Source organism: Balearica regulorum, chromosome 5 (assembly GCF_011004875.1).
Source record: "Balearica regulorum gibbericeps isolate bBalReg1 chromosome 5, bBalReg1.pri, whole genome shotgun sequence".
NCBI lineage: Eukaryota > Metazoa > Chordata > Aves > Gruiformes > Gruidae > Balearica > Balearica regulorum.
Window position 1 is genome coordinate 17,718,311 of NC_046188.1, and position 12,530 is coordinate 17,730,840.

General features: G+C 41.1%; 1 protein-coding gene across 4 annotated transcripts in view; it reads left to right on the forward strand.

Annotated features, from left to right (window-relative positions):
* ITPK1 (inositol-tetrakisphosphate 1-kinase) overlaps nucleotides 1–12,530 on the forward strand; it is a 154,576-nt gene that overhangs the window by 10,027 nt on the left and 132,019 nt on the right. The window lies entirely within an intron of this gene.

A 12,530-nucleotide genomic window follows, 5' to 3' on the forward strand; every position in this document is an offset into this window, starting at 1 on the left:
ATAGATGCTTTTTTTGTTCAGGAACATGCTGTTCCTTTGTATTACAAAAACTTGTCTCAGTTCAGGAGATTTCACAGGCTGAGAGCCCTCTCTGTCTGCTGTCACTGGAGTCTGGTACCAGTGCAGCAGGTGGGCTCTCCTTGCTGCCATTTGCAGGGTGAGAGGGCAACACAGGGTAATGGCAAGGTTACTCCTGCACAAGTTCATCAGTATGTTTTGTTTCGTAACAGAGACCCTAACTGCTCGGAGATGTTTTGGTTGACGGGTCAGCTGAAGAGGGGGAGGCCAGGCAAATAGACCTGAGGATCTGAATGATGGTTGTAGACGATGTTTAAGAGAAAGTATGAGGCACAAAGCAAACGTGCTCACCTTCCCCTTGGCAGACCCTCTTGCCTTCTCTCAGTCACTGGTTTACAGGCTTTGGTGGCAGTAGTTGTGTCTGTCGTACCATGTTTAATAGCCGCAGATGGAGCTGCTCCACATAAACCTTTTAATGCATTTTTGAACTCACTTTCATTCCTGGCATCACAGGAATGTAAGGAGCCTATCACCACATGTTGGCTATTCTCTAGTTTTGCTGTGAGTATAGCATGAGCAAATATAAAGTTGCTTCTGCTGTGTTGTGTTGATTTTGTTTTAAACCCGTAAAGGAATAGACATGACTTATTTTTAAGTGTAAATACATGTTCATTTTATTCAAACACTCTGGCTCTTGACCAATAAAAAAAAAATCATTTCAGTCCAGATGTCTTAAGAAGTTCAGAAGTCAAAAGTTCTTCCCCAAAGAGAAAAGAGTTTCCTGCTAAAAATAAAAAGCTTGCAAAAGAGGGAGGAGGAACAACTAAAAGCTGGGTACAGCTTAGGAGCCATCTTCTAACTTCATCTCATGCATGCTAATCTGTACTTACAACCAACAGTGGAGGGTTTTGTAGAACTCCAGACCCTCTTGTAATTGAAGAGAGGAGAATGTGCAGAGCCACATTTGCTGCCTGACCAGGTTAAGTGGTAACATAGCAGAGGACCACTCTCCAAGAATGAAGTACAAATTATTACTGCAATAGTAACAGAAGCTCTGTCTCTATAGCATTTATGCCAAATGTACAGTTCATTTTCAAATAAAATCTGCACCCATCTTTTGTCTGATATTGACAGCGCTGCATTTTTCTGGTATTACTGTTGATTTTCAGTTAACATTGCCTTTCTGTAGTTTCAAGTATGGCTTTAAGAGTTGCTTCAGCTCAGCGTTCTTTCACGCTGTTGTCTAAAATAATTCTCTTTGCCAGTCTTTAAGCACAGACTTGCATGCACTCAGACCACCCTCATGGTTTTAGAGTTACTGTGCTGTCTGGCACAGGTACATGCCGAAAATGTGTTGACTCATGATGTTTCCGTCATGTGTGGCTTTAACATTAGTGTCCTGTGAGATAGTCTGGGTAAACCGCATTATCAGAGACTCTGTACAAGGCCCCCTGGTATGATAGAGCTGTGTGCGAAGCTCAGCACTCAGATACTCTTGCTAGTTGGAGGGAAGAGGAGGATACAGGGAACTTGTTCTGAGGTTGCCTGTGGTGCTGCCCTTGTTTTGCCAACAAAGAGGGAGCTTAATTCACTGGCGCTGTCAATCTGGTAGTTTTTGAGCACTGAAAGAAAACTCCTGTAAAAGTGTGTTGTAAGTGTATGTGAGGGAGGAAAGGGAAAAAGAAACTAACCAAGTCTGCTATTTTGATGAAAGACTGATGATGGAAAAAACCCCCAAAATGGTAGTTGCTAACCTGCACCCTATATCTGGCAGAAAAGGGGAAAGCATATGAGTAAAAGGGGAGAAGTATTGTTGCCAGCACGTTGGGTTGGGGCGCTATGTGCTGTGCAAAGAGTACGTGATAAAATTGAGCAGCACCCTTTGTCACTCAATAGTAGTTTTCTTTTTCAAAACTGCCACCTTTTAAAGCTGATTTAATCTATGGAGAGGAAACGGTTTGTGCTATGGCTTTAGCTGTTCCTGGTTGTATGAACTGCAAGTGGGAGCTGGGGCTATAGGAGGAAGAGAGATCTGTTTGCGGGTGGACAAGCACTGTATGGGGTTATATTTTGACTTTGGGGGTTAACATCTTGATGTAACCTTTCCTTCTGTCTCAAGGAATAGATCAAAGTCTGGGGACTCTATCAAGGATGGAGTGAATTTTTAAGTGAGTAGGGTTTTTTGACCTTTTGCTTGGCCTGTATAGAACCAAAATTTTAGCACGCTTTGAGGAATAGAAAGTACAGGCTTGCTGCTAGATGGGGGGTTGAAGCTCCATTTTCTTTCTCTTTCTGATGCTATTTTAGGTCCAGTTCTCAGCATCTGGGAGGATTTGTGCTTTGAATTTTGTTTTATTCACAATTCAGTAGAGTGAAAAATCTCTGGTCATAGACATCCCCAAGTTTAAATTGCTTTTGTTTGGGGCTAACTTTGTTTCCAAAATTCTCTAGCTAGTTTCCCTTCTGATTCCTTTGTTAGTGCAATGTGATTGTTGCTTTTGTCTTATGTATGCTATAGGGCATTGGTATTCATCACTTTTGTTGCTTACTAGTGATGGATTGCCTATTTTCAAATAGCATTGCACCTCAAGGTAGAGCTTTCTCATGGACTTGCTTTTTTGCAGTAAAAACAGTGGATCTTACTCATCTAAATGTGATTTAAAGCCTCTCTCGGCTATCTTTTTCTTGAAATGTGTAACAGGTTATTGCTGGTTCTCGGTATTTTACCACATGGATCTTTAGCATATAAGGTTATGTCTCCCTGAGAAAGTACTGGACAGTAGAGAGGACTTTACTTGATTGATGCTGTTCAGCTGCTGTGTTTTAATTGTGAATGTTTCTAAGAGTGGTGGGATGCAAGTGCTCATTTGAGTCAACTAGGAGTCTGACAATTGGAGCCCAAAATGGTGCTGGAAAGAGCCAGAAGTGATTGAATGAGAAAGGCGTAGGGTCATTGTGGAGTTTTGTCTTTTTTCTCTAAGTAAAATAAACTCAGGTGCATAGTACAGAATTACGGTTGCAGCAGACTATCACTTCCATGCATACTGTGCCAACCACTAGCTTTTTGAATAAAACTTTTTTCTTATTTTTGTGCTACTGTGTTAAGCAGTTTCCTGATCAGCGTAGTGCAGCATCTTGGCACACAATAGGTATTGTTTGGGTGGGGGTTGGCACAATATTTTTGTGCTGTGTTTTGATCTCTCATTTGTCTCGAATAATCCATTAAAAAAATAATGCTTAATCCAATTCCTTTTTGGCAAGTTTTCCTCTGCAGTGGCAATGAAACAGTGCAGCTCTGATTGCAAGAGATCACTGAAGAAAAACAGTATTTGGGGATGCTTCTTTTGTGTCCTTGGCTGTAGAACAAAGAGAATAGCCACAGCCGAGGCAGAGTAGGTTGGACCTTCAGTGTGACGTGCTGTGGCTCTTCGTATGTTAACAAATAAGTTCCCAGATTTTCCCTTGTTCTTAGTTTCTCCTGTTTGCCATTGTGAAAAAGTCTGTAGAACCAGACATGAGAGCTTTCTTCAAGCAGAAAAATGTGTTTCTGAAACCAGAGAACATGGGTAGAGCATTTACTACAGCTAATGTGTATTTTTAAAGTTACTTTTGGTTTTTTCTCTGTCAGCTTTGGTACCAGTGGACTGTGGAAAAGCATGTTTCCTCCCTGCCCCCTACCCCAAATTACACTGACTGCAATTAGGAGACCTTAATTAAAATGCTTGGTTTGTAGCTTCAGCAAAGAATTTGGAAACAAAGTAATTTATTCTAAGGCAGCTTTACCACAGATTTCTTCTGGGGCAAAGCTGTTTCCTGATGTGTAAGATCAAGATCTTGAAATCTGTTGTTCTGTAGACAAGTTATATGGGGTTCAAGTTCTTTGTACTAGTGCTTATTCCTAAAATAGTAATCCTTGCATATAAATTAGGCTGAGATTCTCACAAGCTCCTACTTGTTAAGGTGCTGAGTTTTCTTGACCTTGGTGAGAGTTGAGCACGCTTGTAGACACTGGCCTTATGCAGCTCCCTCTGAAGCTGTTGGACATCTCTGTAGCTTGATTCCTTGGGAACTGGACATACCTGGTGTTCAGATTTTTTTTTTTAATGGAAAGCCTGGGAGACAGGGATGGGAATTGAACTTGTTCAGCGGCATAAGTTCAGTGGCAAACCTGGGATCAACACATGGATTTCTTTTGCTGGTTTGTTCTTGCTTTGTTGCACCTTAACTACTGAAAGCAGGCACTTAAAAGATGCAATGGCTTGATAACAATTGATGGCCAAGAATCAAAAGCGTGGTAGGTAGTAATTAAAACATGCAACCACGATGCCATTGAAAGTACTCTGAATGCCTGCTTGGCCTAGTGAAGTATCCGGTAGGGTAATTTGAAATGGTTTTGTAGGACTGAGTATAGTATTTGAGTTTCCTGTTACTTGTTAGGCTGCTGCCACCTTTTCTTATGTTGACTGATATGTGGGTGTGAAAGCTCCCTGTAAGAATAGATTTTTAGCACATTTCCTGCTGCTGGTAGTGAAACCTGAAACACAAAATGTTTGTTTCTGGAAGATGCACATGGTCCGTGTAAAATCTCCCCATTCCCTCTCCCATTAAATCTAAGTGGATTGCCAGTTGTTTGGGGCTGATCCAGGCAGAATGGAGCAGCCTAGCAGTGCTCTTAATACTACAGTAAAGGAAGGCTGGTGCTGGAAAGTGTATTTGATTAAATATTTTTCAGTCTTTAAAACAGTAATGACTGGGTGAGTGTTTTCAGCAGTCACTTTTGGCTTCCAGGGGATACTTGTTGAAGTGTTCTATCAGAACAGGGCTGAAGATTCTTTTTCAGTAAAACTTGACTTCCTTTTGAGGAAATAAAAACTATTAAAGGGTTAACTGTGTTTTTTCCGTTCTCTATATGTCTTTGAATGTGAAAATTCTTTCCCTGGCTTTTTTCCTCCCCTCCAACACTTCAGGAAATTAAATTGTTTATTCAAAATGTCTGATGGCAGTGTTGGACACCTACACTAGCTCAGGAACTCAGAGACATTCCTGCAAGGGCAGCCTCAAAAAAACCTGAGAGGTGGCTCTTTCCTGCTGTACTGTAAATGTGCAGTTTGACTAGGAGGGATTTTTGAAGTACGCTGCCCAGACAGCTTTGAAATATGAGTAAAGTCATAGTACGTAGATGAGCTCCAAACAATTGAAACATGTTTAAATCTTGATGTATTCCATGTATTCACTTGGGTGGGGGTTGTACAAATCAAGTTTCCAAATCAAGGAATACTGTCTGATCCAAGAGAGAGAATAGAGAAAAGTCTCTTGAATCGGGCATTGGCCTGGCAGACAAAATACGGTTGGCTTTTGGCTCTGTAGTAGGCTTCATTGTAACTTAAGCAAATCAGTGAATTTCCCAATATAATACTTTTTCAACCTGTCAAATGCAGAAATAATAAAAACCCATCACAATACTGTTGTGTGACTGAACTGACTGCAAATTGCTCATAGATCATTGGACCTCAAAGGAGAGCCAAAGTGTTTATTACTTTATCTTTATATTTGTCAGCAGCTCTTAATTCACATCTGTCTGATCCAAGGCATGATTCAAAATTAAAAATTCAAGTTCTTAAAATTTGTCTGCTCCTCATTGGTGATTTCTATAAAAGAAATATTATTGAACCCAGTTGTTGAGAAGCCCAACATATTTTAAGAATTTTAGCTCTCTTAACTGCTGTTCTCTCTCTGAGCTATTTAACCAGTAAATATTTGCAGTTTATCATATACAGAGTAAGTGATTATTTGTCTTTTGCCAAGCTAAAATTTCATCTTCTTGCATTGACTTTCCTAACTTGGTCATTTTAATTTGTGGTGAAAATGAAACTATCATTTGAAAAGCAAAGAGGAGAGAAGGAGCCAGGAGGCTATGTAATGATCCAGTCCAGAAGAGACAATGATAGTGATAAGGGTTGTTTTCTTGCTTATGTTTTTCTCTGCTTCTTGTGTGGGTGCCTGAGTTCCAGGAAGGCCCTTGTAACTCTGTAGATAGAGCGAATAGTTGCCATTTTCCAAATGCACACAAAACCTGATGAAACAGGAAAACGAAAAATCTGCAAGCTACAAATAAATTTGAGCTTGAGCCTAAACCTGCTGAGGTAATGGGAGGTGTCTAATGTTTTGGGTGTTTTTTGGTTTGTTTTTCATTTAGTGCTGAAACAGTTTACCTAACACGGGAACTTTGGGGGAAAAACCTCTAAAAAAGCAAGTCTTTTATTATTCTTATAGCAGCTTATCTAAGAAGGTCCTATGTAACTTATTCATCTAGCTGAGAACTAAAAAAAAATAAAAATAAATCACTTCTGAGAAGTGATTCATTTTCTTTCACATCTGCAGGTTATTTACTGGGACTGGCTCTTCAGGAAGTCTTTACTCCTTTGTGTTTATTAGATACAATTTTACTTGTAATAAACTGAAAGACTTGAATGATTGGCTGAGGGTTGTATCAGAAGTGGCTAGCAGCTTGGTTTTGTAATGCTTATTTAAAAACTAAAAGATCAGGTACGCTCTGCAGCCTTTTTTCTAAAGGAAGCTGCTGTTCTATTGTACCAAGAAACTATTTTTTCTCCCTTCTAACTGAGGCCCTGGATCTCTTAGGAGATTTTAAGGCTGCGTATTTATTTTCTGAAAAATTGAGTCATTTGATGTGTCTTCTGAAATGATGCTTGAGAAATAGCAGAATACTTCTTTCAAGTGATCAAGCAGCAGCACAGGCAGTTGTTTTGGTCTGCCTTTACAGGTGAGGATATAGCAATGAACCACTGCCTGGATCGCATCCTAGCAGTTGAGTGTAATCTAAACACTCCCAAGTGAAAAACAGGGGGAAGGAGCAGTTAATTTGCTTTAGAAGCAGCTTAGTATTTTAAGGTGGGTTCTGCAGACAATGTCCAAAATTATCACTGGCATCCAGAAGCTCACTATTGCTTGACTTGGGTATGAAAGATGCGATGGTCCCTAGCAGATGCTTTTCTCTTTCCTCCCAGACTACCCTGCCATGGATGACAGAAAGGGCAGGACCACAGCTGCCACCTTGTTTTGTATCCCTGGAGAGAGCGTGTGGCTGGGCTGGTTGCAGCACCCTCTCAGGCAAGGACTGGGAAGGCTGAGGATTCTTTAGCCCACTGTCTTTGGGTCCCAAAATGAGCAGATGTCACGTTCAAGGTTTCTGATAACAGATGAAAGCAGTGGATACTGTGGGATGAATGTGGAAGGACTGAAGAGAAATTCTTTCCACACAAAAGGAGCATAGGATAGATGGGCCTTTTGGAGTGAGATGTAGAAGTGGTCAGGATAACCGTTGAGCCTGAGCCTGAGCCTGTGGGATGTAGCTAGTGGAAGCCTCACTGCTCCAAGGAGTGTTTAAGTGAGAGAGCAGTGAGGTTGGTGGGAGGGTAAAGAGCATCAGCTGGAATACTGAGGGCCAGCGTGAGAGGCAGAGGTTATAGTCCTGGCCTCCTGTCCTTGGGACGTGTTCTGATTGAGGCACTGATGGGACTCATTTGAAACACATTTCATAGGAAACCTCTACATTGAAAAATCGAGTTCTAACTTTAGCTCTTTAAAAACACCTTTGGATCTGGGCTTATGGAACAAATACAAACCCCTGTTACAAAGGAGAACTTCCAGAGGAACAGCTTGGCCACTTTAGAGTAATGCTCTGTAGCTTCAGTTATGTTATGATGTCAGTTCTTGGAAAATCTCCTAAGCTAGTTGTTCAAGAGCACCTTGGAAATCTTCTTTGTGGCTTAATTACTGGGAAGTAACTATCATCTGTTGCACATTTATGTAAAAGGTATATAACAAGTGGAAGAGTTGATGGATAGTGTGCAACTTTTCATGTGATCATAATGTGTGCATGTGGGAAGAGTAGTTTCCCAAGTAAGGCTCATTTCCAGACAAGTCCAGTTAATCTCTCTGTACAAGTATTAAGTGACTTACAGGGATTTTGCTTTTGCTTTTAGTGTCGTGGAATCGGCAACAGAGAAAGATTGCTGCTGCCCAAGGTAAAGCAGCATGGCACTATAATGCCTTTGCTTGACTATTTTGATAAGGACCTACATTGAGAGATGATAAAAAACCAGAGGATTTAACATATAGTTCTGCCTCATGAAAGTGGTTTCAGTAAAATCTGTTTTGGTTCTCCTGGGATCTTACCTAGGATAGAAGCCGGCAGCGTTAATCTTGCAGCTGTCTGATATAGCAGCAGACCTGCACCTTACATCTCAAGTGGCAGCACCTTACAAAGAAGAGCTCACACAGCATCTCTGCAAAACCCAGGTAGGAGGTAAGAAGCAGTAGTGCTGTGTGAAGTGTCTGTAATGGCAAGCTTCATCCACAGCTTGTTGCATGTATTCTCCTAGCACGTCCATCATCAGTGTTGATGTTTGATACTTGACAGCGTAAGCATGCCGTGCCTACTTACACTACGAGAAAGGTGCAAGACTGGTGATGTTTGGCTTGGTGCCATTAAATTACAGCACAAGATCTGTATGGCTGTAGGTGGATAGAGGCAGATAAGTGCGTCTTGAGCAATCCTAAAAATTTGAGGAAGAAATGGAAAGAAACTTGATCTTTGGTACTGTGTTCTCTGTAGTTCTCTTGTGTATGGGCAGAGGGAAGAGTTTAATGGCAAGGTTATCATGGAGGTTATCTTTAGAAGCACCTGTAAGCAGTTTATTTTCAGGTAGGACACAAGACTTTGTGGGTTAGGATCTTGGTTACAGTGAAATATCTTACAAATAGTTGAAAAAGAGGAAAGTTCCTGCTTTTAACAATATTAAAATTTCATTTTGTTTTCACATGAGGACTTGTTCATTCTTTCCCAGTTCATAGCCTTAAATGGCCAAAAATGCAGTTTTAGATTTTTCTTTTATTTCCTAATTGTCTGTAGGCCTTTTTTTTTCCTAGGGATGTGAGTAGAGAAATTATTTTTCACCAGGGAAAGCCTTTCCAAAAAAGTCTAGTTATAACCTTACTAGCATTTTTCTAAGGAGAACACCACAATGTGAAAACAGTGGAATAAAATAATAACAAAATGGTCTGTGTTATCTTTCCGGCATCACTTCCGACTGAATATCCTGAAGTAAGACAAGGATATAAATAAAACTGTAGTGTACCTATGTAAGCAGGGTCTGTGGTTTAAAAGCACCCTGGGGCTCTCCTGAAGCTCACCTGAAATTAGTAATCGGAACTGTTGGCATTATGTCTGACTGGTATGCAGGCCAGTGCTTTTTGTTGGCTCAGAAAATTTGCACTTTAATACTTTATACGGAATCTGGTCTTATCTAGAAGCCAGGTCTAGGGAGAGAGTTCTGCTGCAGAATGAAGGCTGGCCTTGAATACTGTCAGACCGATGATGTTGGGCTGTTGGTTAGCTGTGCTTTGTGGAGGGGTGCAGGGCACTGGGTGGTCTGCAGCCTTGCAGGTCTGAGAGCTGCCTGTGGGATTGGGGTGGTGTTTGTCTGTTGTCCACCTTGGGGCAGTGGTACGGAGACATGCAAGCCAGGCTGGAGGAAGACTTCTGCATGTGGATGGTGGTGCTAGAATTCAGGTGAAGGAAAAAATTCAGGTGTTCAAATTAAAAAAAAAAAAAAAAAAATTATCCTGGCAAGGTTTTACTTTTATCTGGAAACTAATTAGAGAAAATAATTAGGGGTGATGTAGTATTTCATTGAGATGTAAGGGTGTAGTCCAAATAAGATAACGACAGTTTATGGCCTCTTAGAGTGCAGCTTTCGCAAGGTTTTGATTATCGTTTTATAACCATCACAACTTTATTGTTCCTGAGGACTGGGAAGATTTTGAAGAGGAACGTTTTTGCTCCTGCCCCTAAGGTGATGCCGGTGTATTTTGCAGTTTACTGTGGCACCTTGGACTGTGTACTGACCACGGACAAAACCCTGTAAGTCCAAGTAGGCAGATAATACCCTCCCAGTGTGAGGGTGAAGTCAGTGAGGCTGAGCAACTGCGTGCAAGGGGGTTACGTAAAGCTGGGTGTGGAGCAGCCGCCTCCTTTATGAAACACGGCTGACTGCAGGGATCTGATGTGCAAAGAGCTGTGAAAACATTGCTGCCTGGGAAAAGGACTTCTTGGAATAAGAAATCCTGCTGTTGCAGATAGATGTGCTAGTGGGGTGTAAAAGCAGACTTTTGGTCAAGGATTTTCTTTTGCCTTTGCAAACAGGAATACCTGAAAATATTATGAGCAAATATTATTTTGATTTACCAAGAGATTGAGAGTTAAATGTGTACATTTCTCTCTGTGTAAAATCCTAACAGTATTACGTGGTTCAGTTATTTTCATTAACTGTTTCTTGATAGCTCTTGTCTTGAGTGACAGCAAATGGGATGAACAAAAATCACTCTCCTCAGCAGATGTAGTTCAAGGATCTGTCTGAGGCATCCAGAATTTTCAACATCATTTCAAGCTGTTATTTAACATGGATTTTTTTCCCCCATGTATAATGATTCTTCGAGTCCTTGTACATATTTCAGATTTACAGCAATTTGAAAGTTGTATAAGTTTCTGTAAGTCCCTTTCTTTTATGCTGATTGTATCTCCAATTAACCTGTGATGTAATTCTGGCACTATCTTTGAGCTGATCCTGCATATGACACCCCCCAGTCAAATGTGAAAGCCCTAAAGAGGGAACAGGGGAGTTAGCAGCGTGCATCCGATGATGTGGAAAGCAACCTGAAACAGCAGAGGAATCATCACCTCCTTGCCTTGTGCTGTGCGTTCACCTATAGGCTTGAAATCCTAGTGTGTGGTATAGTATCATCACCACAGTTCTTCTCTTATGTCTACAAACAAAAGAAGTGAGCAAGAGAAAATGAGTACGCTTGTCCAAGGGAGGTTTGTTCTGTGATCATGTTTAATCAAAAATGTAATCAACGTTTAATCAAACATTTAATAAACTGTTTGCATTTTTCCTTCTAATTAGTTGCTGCCAATTATTGGGATTGAAGAGTGAGTTTCAGGGTGGAGCTGGACAAAAATAACCCAGAGGAAAACAACTAGCTGCTACTGTGCCTTTGTGTCTGCCTTTCTAGCTCCTACTCAAAAGCTGGATCAGCTGTTTATACATCCGCCTCCTTAGCAATGATAAGGACAATGGTAATTTGGTAGATTAGAATAGAAATTTAGCTTCTTTTTTCCCCCCTGTAAGAGGGATTTAGGTTATCTTATAAACTCATCAGCATGTTGTGATCACACCAGTGTTGTAATGAGGAGGGGCAGGTACCGCAGAATCTAGGTAAGTCCGTGAAGGGAAACAACTATAAAAGATTCAGCTGAACTGTTGGCCTTAGGCTTTTCTTCTGAGAGGGAGAATGTGAGGGTATGAGTAACAGAGTTCCACTATGATTTAGCTTGTTGAGGCAGCTTCTAGAAAATCTGAGGAGGCCCAAGAAATTGTCTGGTTCTTCCAGTTATGCAGTGTAGCAGACCTCCCAGCAGGTCCGAATCTGGGCTATGACAGAGTCTGCTTAGAAAATGTAATAGCATTCTGGGGGTTGCATATCAGCTCCTGTGTGCCCTGGCCAAATTTGGGAAAGTTGTAGTCTTAAAACACGTGCTCAGTCACTGATGGGAAATGATGGGTATAACAGCTGCTGTCTAGGATAAGTTATGAAAAAAAAAGGGCAGGGTTAATTAGAGCACTCTGTGTGCATGTACCCCAGTGTGTCTGTAAGAAATTAGTAGCAAGGTGTGCTGTGGAAGGTCAGGAGTGTTGGAGACAGCAAGGCACATGTTGTGGTTCTTGGCCCAAGGCAGAGCTTTGAAGGTGACCTTTTGGAAAAAGTGGTGCCTGCAGAAGGGCTGAACCTGATCAGAAAAAAATATTTGTTTGGTTCAGAGAGATGGGATGCTCTAAATCTGTTGTAAGCAAACAGGATTTACGTTGAAGAGCTGTCTTTGTTATTCACTTTACCTTATGGAGGGCAGTAGTTGTGTTTTTATGATTTATAACAGTGGGATTTTTTTCCTCTTACTGCACTGTAAATAATCCACTGAAGCAAACAAGAAAATGGGTGTTCTGGCAGACCTATCCATATGCTACTGCTTAAAGCAAGAAGCCTATGGACTGGAAGAAATAAGGAGAATTTTAATCTTTAACAGCAAACTTCAGAGTAATGTAAAGCAGATAAAATGCCTGACAAAATAGATGTGCTTGTAACACGTGTATAGATGCTGTTCTCTGAAGTGGTCTACACACTGGGACAGGGAATTTTCACCAGCTGGGGTGGAGATTTCTCAGAGATAATGTTTTGCCCTTTTCAGGTGCAGAAGGAAGCTATCATGAGTGAGTGATGGAGACTTTTTGTCTCACTCTCTAATCTGTGCTCCAGGCTCAAATTTGCGCTTTCTGACCTTGGCTGCTCCCATGTGTAACAATCCTGTGTCCATCCCTGCCCAAAGCTTTTGGTGTATTTCTATGAATCTTAATGACCTTGATATTAAAAGG